The sequence below is a fragment of the Chrysochloris asiatica genome, unplaced genomic scaffold (assembly GCF_000296735.1).
Source record: "Chrysochloris asiatica unplaced genomic scaffold, ChrAsi1.0 scaffold00169, whole genome shotgun sequence".
In the NCBI taxonomy this organism is placed as follows: Eukaryota; Metazoa; Chordata; class Mammalia; order Afrosoricida; family Chrysochloridae; genus Chrysochloris; species Chrysochloris asiatica.
Window position 1 is genome coordinate 3996363 of NW_006408687.1, and position 9594 is coordinate 4005956.

Consider the following 9594-nt stretch of genomic DNA (forward strand, 5'->3'; position numbering starts at 1 on the left):
ACCATCACATTAGTAGTGAGTTAATTAAATGTTTGACCAAATATAGCAGGTTAATCTTTAAGTTGATATTTTTGTATGACCTGTGAATGATGTAATAAAATTTGACAAAATAAATGTTCCCCATGCCTGCTTTGCACTAATAAATGTAACTTTGTAAAGGAAGTCAGGAAAGCAAGACAATTTATAATAATCACCGAAAAGGTTAAATTCTTAAGAATAAATCTAACCAGTAAAACAAAAGACATATGCAATGTTAATTATAAAACATTATAAGATAGCAAAAGAAAATTACAAAAACAGAAGAATATGCCATGCTCGTGGCTAAGAAAGACTTAACATTGTGAAAATATTAACACTACCCAAAGCGATCTACAAATATAATGCAATCCCAATCCAGATTCCAACATCATTCTTTAAAGCGAAGGAAAAACTGATCACTGACTTTACAGAGAAAGGAAAGAGACTTCAGATAAGCAAAGTATTGCTTAAGAAAAAGAACAGAGATGGAAGCCTCTCACTCACTGTTCTCAACATCTACTACACAGTCACAGGGGTCAAAACACCCAAGTGCTAACTGGTACAACAAAAGATACATAGGTCAGTGGAACAGAATTCAGAACACAGAAGTAAATTGATCCATATACATTCAGCTGATTTTTGACAAAGGGCCAAAACACATTAATTGGGGAAGATATAATAATCTCTTCAGCTAATGGGGCTGGCAAGACTGGAAACCCATTTGCAGGAAAATGAAACAAGATCCATATCTCACCCCATATGCAAAAACAAACTCAACATGGATTAAAGACCTAAATGTAAAACCTAAAACTAAAAAAAGATCATCAATAAAAAAATAGAGACAAATTTAGGGACTCTGATACATGTTATAAATACACTATCAATGTAACTAAAAATGCACAATGTTGTTGTTGTTGTTAAGTGCCATCAAGTTGATTCCGACCCATAGCAACCCTGTATAGCGTTTCCAAGGAGCAGTTGGTGAGCTTGGACCACTGACCTTGCAATTCAAATAACTTTGCAGTCTGATGCATTAGGCTACAGCGCCACACCAGGACTCCAAAAATAATAATAGAAGACAAAATAGGTTACTGGGACCTCCTATAAAATAGACACGTATATGCATCAAAATATTTCACCAAGAGTAAAAAGAGAGCCCAAAGACTGGGAAAAAGTTTTTTGCAATGACATACCAGAAAAGGGACTAATTTCTAACATTTATAGAAAACTCCAATACCACTACAAGAAAAAGACAAATAACCCAATTGAAAAATGGGCAGAGGATGTGAACAGACAATTCACCAAAGAAGACAGTCAGGTGGCCAACGAACACATGAAAAAATGTTCATGATCATTATTCATTTGAGAAATGCAAATCAAAACAACAATGAGATATCATCTCAACCAGCACTATTAAGAAAGTTAAAAACAAAACAAAAACCAGAAAGCAGCAAATGCTGGTGAGAGTTTGGAAAGACTGGGAGTCGCCTACATTGCTAGTAGGACTGTAAAATGGTGCAACCACTGTAGAAAACAGTATGGTGCTTCCTCAAAAAGCTGGAAATAGCAATGCCATGTGACCTAGTAATACCTTTACATGGTATTTAGCCACAAGAATTGAGCAACGACTCAAGTATATTCATTGCAGTATGATTCACAATAGATAGCTAGGGGATAGAGATTGTTGTTGTTGTTGAGTACTGTGGAATCGGTTCCGACTCATAGTGACCCTGCACAGGGTTTCCAAGGCTGTAAATTTTTAAGGGAGCAGAACGCCTCATCTTTCTCCCGTGGCAACGCTGGTAGTTTCAAATAAATGCTGTTATATACACAAGCCTGCAACAGCACCTAAAGGTAGCTACAGGGACAGATGCAAAATCATTGTCCCCACCTGTCACAGAATGAGTGGTTCCTGGCTAGCATAGTAGTATGGATGCATGGATAGCACAGAGCTAGCAGATTGACTGGATTGCCCAAGTGGGTACAGATGGTTCAGTGCTTAGCTACTAACCAAAAGGGTAGAGGTTCAAATTGAGGAAGATGTGGACCAGGCAGTGTTTCATTCAGTATAAGTCAGAACACAACATTGATGTTTATGGGACTCAGTCCCAATTTTTTGTTCTTATAAACAATTCTGCATATGCTATGTTAAGTGCCTTCAAATCATTTCCAACTCAGAACAACCCTGTATAGGGTTTATGAGGAATGGCTAGTTGAGTTTGAATTGCCGACCTTGTGGTCCAGTGCTTATCCCACAGCGCCACACCAGGACTCCTAATACTATATATATACTTGATAAATTATGTAGGTGTGCCTTTAAAATAAACTCCCAGAAACAGGAATGCTGGACCAAAGGATAAATTCATTTGTAATTTTGCCAAATTGCCCTACATAGAGGTTTGTCACTTGCATACTCACCAGCAATGCATAAAAGTGCCAGTTTCCCCACAGTCTTGCCAGAAAAGCACGTTGTCTAACTTTAGGAACTTTTCCAGTCTGGTAGATGAAAAATGATATCTTTGTATAGTCTTAAATGTATTTATCTTTCGATGAGAGAGATTTATCATCTTTTCATTTATTTAAGGCCAGCTGTGTATCCTAGTAATAATCCTTCTTGCTGCTAGAATTAGCTAGAGTTTGTTTCTGCTGCTATTTACTGTTACATTATTTAAACATGGTCTCTCCTGATAGCCAGGGAGCTCCTCTATACACTTATTTTGATATAGGTCCTTGAAGTACAAAAGTAGAGGAGCTGGATTTTACTGCAAACAGATGTACTTCTACAGATAGACGAAAAGGAGCCAAAGGTGATTTAAATGGTATAATCACCACCATTGCCTTTATCTTCCCAGGATTTACCAGGTTTTCTTTGTAACTATGTACAGCAGTGGTGTCTCAGTAATAGAATTCTCGCCTTCCATGCAGGAGATCCACGTTCCAGGGTAGGTAGTTCATGGACAGCCACTATCAGTGAAGTCATGTCAGTTATGATATTGAGCAGGTTCCACCAGTTTCCAGACTAAGAGAGATGAGGAAGAAAGACCTAGAAATTTAGTTCTAAATACAACCAATGAAACAAACCCTTTGGATCATAATGGTCTGATCCACAACTGATCATAGGGATAGAGCACGACAAGGTAATGTTTCTTTCCATCGTGTTTGGGGATACCATGAGGGAAGGGCTGAGTCAACAGCAGCAGCTACTATCAGCTATTCAGTATTGAGTTGAAAAGTAATATAGCAACATATTGATGCACCATTTTTAAACTTTCTAACTCCAGTCCATGTTCCAATAACTTCAAAATCGCCAAAGTTGTTGCATTACTGCATCTTTTTCCCTTTGTTTCTGCTCTTTTGGCTTTCATTTTATTCTTTCTCTCTTAATTCTTTACTCCCAAGACAGTCAATCATTATAAATTGAGAAGGCAAGTAAAATTAATGATATCACCACAATTTTCCTCTATTCTCCCATAATTTATGTTGTTTTATAAATGAACTCCAAAGGCTTCATCTATACCTTGAAATGAACCTGACATCAGTGTGTAGTTGACTGAGTTAAACTCTCAAATTGGAGAAAATCTGAATTAAGAGAAATCCATGCTGGAAGAATAAGATTGAAGGGAACGTTCTTTACCTCAAAGATCAACTTCAACCTATTGGACTTGGACTGGCAAAATTCTAGCACAGACTACTAAGTGAATACTGCTGGGGGTTCAAATCAGAAGTCAGGACTCAGGCCAAAATGTCTAGTCAGATACAGTCAGAAAGGCTCCAGCATATCTGCCCAGCATGGCAGGATCCCACCAGAGAGCACAGAGGTACATGGTATGGGAATTAGTACTGGGAAGCTGCTAACCATGCTCAGAATTGAGTCAAGGATATCAGAGACGACGTAAATAAGGAAGAAAGAATTATTAAGAGGAAAGTCAAAGACAAAGGTTATTTCTACAGCCAGGGACCAATTTATAAGAAAGCAAAAAATGTCATGAAGAACTATATGAAGACAGAAAATTAGGCCAATGTTACTTTTGTGGTCATTTTGATGAAATGTCATTTTAACATGGCCTGTAAGGTTAGTCCTGGTGTGGCTCTGTGGGTTAATGCAATGGACTGCAAAGTCTTATTGAACCACAAGGTCAGTGGTTCTAGCTCATCAGCTGCTCCTTGGAAACCCTATACAGGGTCGCTATGGGCCGGAATCGACTTGACGGCACTTAACAACAACTTAAGCTGAACCATTAAAATTTCAGCCTTTTAAAAAAAAGTTATCAAGTAAGTTGGTCTACATCATATCACAGAGTCTGAAGTGAATAAGGCTTAAGATGAGGTTCAGGGGTGGTATGGGATGGAAATAAGAAGTGCTGGTGGCATGCATTACATGACAGTTTAAATTATACATATTACCTATATGTCTGTGTGTGTTGGAGCTCTGGTAGCGAAGGAGCTCTGGTAGCGTAGTGGTTATGAATCGGTCTGCGAACCTTAAGATCATCAGTTCGAAACTACCAGCTGTTCCATGGGGGTAAGAGGAGGCTTTCTGCTCCTGTAAAGATTTATAGCCTCAGAAACCCTGTACAGGGTCCCTATGAGTCAAAACCTACTCCACGGCACATCACCACCACCATGTGTGTGTATGTGTATGGAATACTGGTGTGGCACTGTAGGATAAACACTGGACTGATAACCAAAAGCTCAATGGTTCAAACCTATCAGCCGTTCCTCAGAAACCCTACACAGGGTCACTGAGTCAGAACAAACTCAACAGTACTTAACGACAACAACGTGTGTGTGTGTGTGTACATATATATGTATCATAGGGCAGTAGAGGTTAAGTAAGGAGCCCTAATAGCATGGTGGCTAAAGCATTCAGCTGCTAAGTGAAAGTGTGGTAGTTGGAACCTCCCAGTTGCTCCAAGGGAGAAAGCTGTGGCAATCTGATCCTGTAAAGATTACAGCCTTGGAAACCCTATGTGGCATTCTTCTCTGCCATATTGGGTCAGGATAGCTAGACTTCATCTCTTGTACTTTAGACATGTTATCTGGAGGGAAAAATGGAGGATCAGCAAAAAAGAAGACCCCTCCCCCCAAGGTGTTGAATGACACAGTGGCAACAATAGTGGGCTCAAACACAACAATTGTGAGGAGGGTGAAGGACTGGGTAGTGCTTTTGTTTTGTTGCATAGGGTCCCTGTGAGTCGTAACCAACTTGATCCACCTAACGACTCAGGATCTACATTAAATAAGATGTATAATTTATTATTGTATAAATAAGTTATATTACTATAATAATTTGCCTGTTATTAATGAAATTATATAATTTGATAAATGTTCTATTTAGTTCTCTTGCTATCTTTTTTCATCAGTATGTTTCGTGTAACTCCCTCAAAACATGAAATCTGTTTTTCTGATATAAAAGGACCTTGTTTGTGCATTACTTACTGTTACCAGTACAGCTTCCCCCACATCTCATTAGAGTTAGATCTTTCACAGCTGGGGCTGTCAATAACATCAGGAGGTTAAGTTTTTTGGTTGGTTTTTATTGGTCTGAATCCTCTAATCCAGGCATTTGCAAACCAGCCATAACAGCAAGTGTCCACTGAGCATCCAGCAGACATTAACTAATTCATTTGCCACCGTAGCCCTTTGAGGGTAATGCCATGTAATAGAATACCTGTCAGGACACTCTGACAGACTGGGAATTACAGGAACTTTATTTTACAGGATGCTAAAGGAGCCCTAAGGAGCTCTGGTAACATAGCAGCTCTGAGTCTGTCAGCAGTTCGAAACTACGAGCTGTTCTGTCTGTGGGAGAAAGATGAAGCTTTCTGCTCCTGTAAAGATTTACAGCCTTGGAAACCCTATGAGTCAGAACGGACTCCACAGCACATAAACCACCACTAAAGGAGCCCTGGAGTCCTCGTGTGGCACTGTGGGTTAATGCATTGGACTGCAAAGTCAGTTTTAACCGCAGGGTCAGTGGTTCAAGCTTACCAGTCACTCTTCTGAAACCCTATACAGTGTCACTATGGGTTGGAACCAACTCAACGGCACTTAACAACAACAAAGGAGCCCTGATGGTACAGTGGTTAAAGCACCAGCCACTCCACAGGAAGAAAACGTGACCTTTTGTTTCCATGAAGATTTACAACCTTAAAAACCCTAGGGGCAGTTCTACTTAATCCTATCATGTTGTTGTGAGTCTGGATATTCAACAATAATGGATTTGGTTGTGTATGAGTGGGTGGGGGGTGGTTAGTAGGTTAGTATTGTCTTGATAATTTATTGAAACCACTTGGTTTCAGATATTCTGCTCTGGTAGAGTAGTGATTATGAATCCTCATGGTCAGCAGTTCGAAACTACCAGCTGTTCTGCGGGAGAAAGATGAGGTTTTCTGCTCCCATAAAGATTTACAGCCTCGGAAACCCTGTACAGCGTTGCTATGAGTCAGAACCGACTCCACTGCACACAGCAATAACAACAACAACAACTCTAGACCATACTTGAATGTGGTTTTTATTTTTTTAAATGTCATATCTACTGAGAAATTGAAGGAATAGTATAAGGATACTCCATATACCTTTCCTTCACATTCCCCAGCTTTAAACATCTTGTCATATTTGCTTTAGCTCTCTGTTGTTTTATGCAAGTGTACATACAAGGGGGCTTCAGAAGTTTGTAGAAAAATGGAATTGAAAGATAATGGAATTTTCCCACAAACTTTTTGAAGCCCCTTGGTATATTAGTTTCCTAGGATTGCTGTAAGAAAATACCATAAATTGGGGGGCTTATTAAAAACAAAACTGCATTGTCTTATAATTCTGGAATCTCAGAGTCCAGATTCAGTGTCAGCTGGGTCATAGTCTCTCCAGAGTCTCGAGGGGAAGATGTTTGTTTCTCCAGCTTCTGTTAGCCCATGTGTTACTTGCGTTGCAGCTACAGCCTAACTCCTACTTCACATGGCGTTCTTCCCTGTGTGTCTCTTTCTCTGGGTTTTTTCTGCTCTTTTATAAAAGACCCCACTCAGATTGGGTTAGGGCCCATCCTAATTGACACTTCCATCATAAATATTTCAGCCCATGTTGTTGTTGTTGTTGCTAAGTGCCATAGGGTTGGTTCTGAGTCATAGCAACCCTGTATAGGGTTTTGGAGGAATGACTGGTGACCTTGAACCACTGACCTTGTGGTTCAAACTGATCTTGCAGTCCAGTGCATTAACCCACAGCACCAAACTAGGACATACCTCCTAATAAATAAGAACATTCTTCTACTTTACAATGATTATACCCAAAGTTTCAATATCAACATCAAATATAGTCCATGTTCGAATTTTTCCAATTGATCCACTAAAGTCCTTAAAGTTTTTTCTTATTGTTATGTTTAATTTTCTTGTCGAGAACAGTTCTCCTACCTTCTGTTTTCTCCTTTTGGGGGCGGTTCTTTTATCACATTGGTATTTTTGACAGGTTCACTTCAGTTGTTTCATAAAATCCTCCACATTTTGGATTTGCCCAATTATTACTCTGATTATTGTTTTTGTGGTAAGTGCTGTAGAGTGGGGTACACTGTATAGATTTTCTGAGTAGCAGCTGGTGAGTTTGAACCTCCAACCTTGTGGTTCATATGACCTTTCGATACAGTGCTTATCATACAGCACCACACTAGGACTCCTATGATTAGATTCAGAGAAAGCGTCTTTGACGTGAGTTCTATGATGTTGAGTTATTACCATTGCTGCTGTTAAGTGCCATCAAGGTGGTTCTGACTCACAGCAACCCTACCTAGGGTTTCCTAGGAGTGGCTGGTGAATTTGAGTCACCGACCTTGCAGTTAGCAGTCCAGTGTCTATCCTACAGCATTAATTAGGAGATGTATAATTATTGATGAGGGAGTGCAGCAGCTCTGTAGGTTAAGCACTGGCCTGTCAACAACAAAGTCAGTAGTTGTGATCACCAGCCTTTCCATGGGAGAAAGATGAGGCTATCTGCTCACGCAAAGAGTTACAGTCTCAGAAACCCAATGCTAATTTGATTTCATGGTTAAAGATGAGGCTGCCATACTTCATGATAAAGATATCATTTTTGTAATAAATAAAATAATAAATACATCTTTCAGATGATGTGAAATATTTCCACAAGACAACATTTTACTCATTGGGTTAATTAATTACCTACTGATGACTCTTGTCTGAATTATTATAGTGTTGGTGAGAAAATATTAATTGTCTAAATCAATAATTCCTTCTATATGTATTAGTTGATATGCTTTTGTATACAATAATTTTTCTTGCTCTCCACGTCTACTATTTTTTTAAATCACTATGGAACATAGGGCACCCTCATGGCACAGCGGTTTTATCAAGGTCAGTGGTTCAAAACCATCAGTCATTCCAAGGGAGAAGGATGAAGCTGTCTGTTTGCTCCAAAGAAATTCATAGTCTCCAAAACCCTGTGGAACAGTTCTACTCTGTTCTATAGGGTCACTGATGAACTGTAATCAACTTGATTGCAGTGAGTTTATAAAATCCAATCCTTGTTTTTTAAATTAATAAGTCATAATCAATTATTACAAGTTTTCCTTTTCATACTCATGTTTTTCCTAATATGACTTTTTGGGGGTAATGCTTAAAATCAGTAAAATTTATAACTTTACCATGTTGTTATATATTAGCATCAATTACAGGTAAGTAGTTATGCTGCAAATATATTGGTTTTATCCTTCAGTCCCTCATCACTGAGGTATTATACAACCCAAGTGCCCTTGAAGCAGTCCACCTTCTAGAATCATCCTTCTCTGTATTATTCAGACAAAACAACTTGTGATCCTAGCCTTCAAATCTATGTGAGACCCTGCAGCATCCCCAGTGTTTCTGAAGGTTTGCAGGTAGTGAGGCAGAGTAACAGTCTCTTCTGATTGCCAGTCTTCTCTTACTGCCATCCCAGTTCCCCATCATTTCAGGCCTCCCCAACTTGACTTCTCTCTGCGGCCATCTCTGCCATATTTCTCCCAAGTATGACTCCAGCCCCATAATTTTTCAAAGCTCTGATTACAATATAGAGTTGTCACACCACCAAATAGGAAGTAACTTAGATCTTAGAGATCATTGTTCCAGGACTCTATTCTGAACTCCCATCCTAGGCTGTTCATTGCATCCATTCTTCTTATCCAGTGTTCCACCTCCTTTCAGCAGCATCTTCACCTCTGAGACAGGCACTGTTGTTGTTAAGTGTTGTCGAGTCAGTTCTGACCCATAGGGTTTCCAAGGAGCAGCTGGTAGTTTGAACCACCAACCTTGCAGTTCAAATAGCTTTGCAGTCTGGCGCATTAACCCACAGCACCACACCAGGACTCCAGCAGGCACTAACTAGGCAAAGGCAAATGAGGTGACCACAATAAACACTTCATTCTTGGGTTAAGTCTAGAGCCACTCAACAAACAGCTTTCAAATTGCGAGGTCTATAACATCATTCTTCTCTTTTCCTCAATCATCTACCTATGCATGTCTTTTTAACCACCTTCCTGCATTTTTACTCTGGCAACCTTCGGTAGTGGACCTCCTGCCTCCTGTCTCTGTTGGT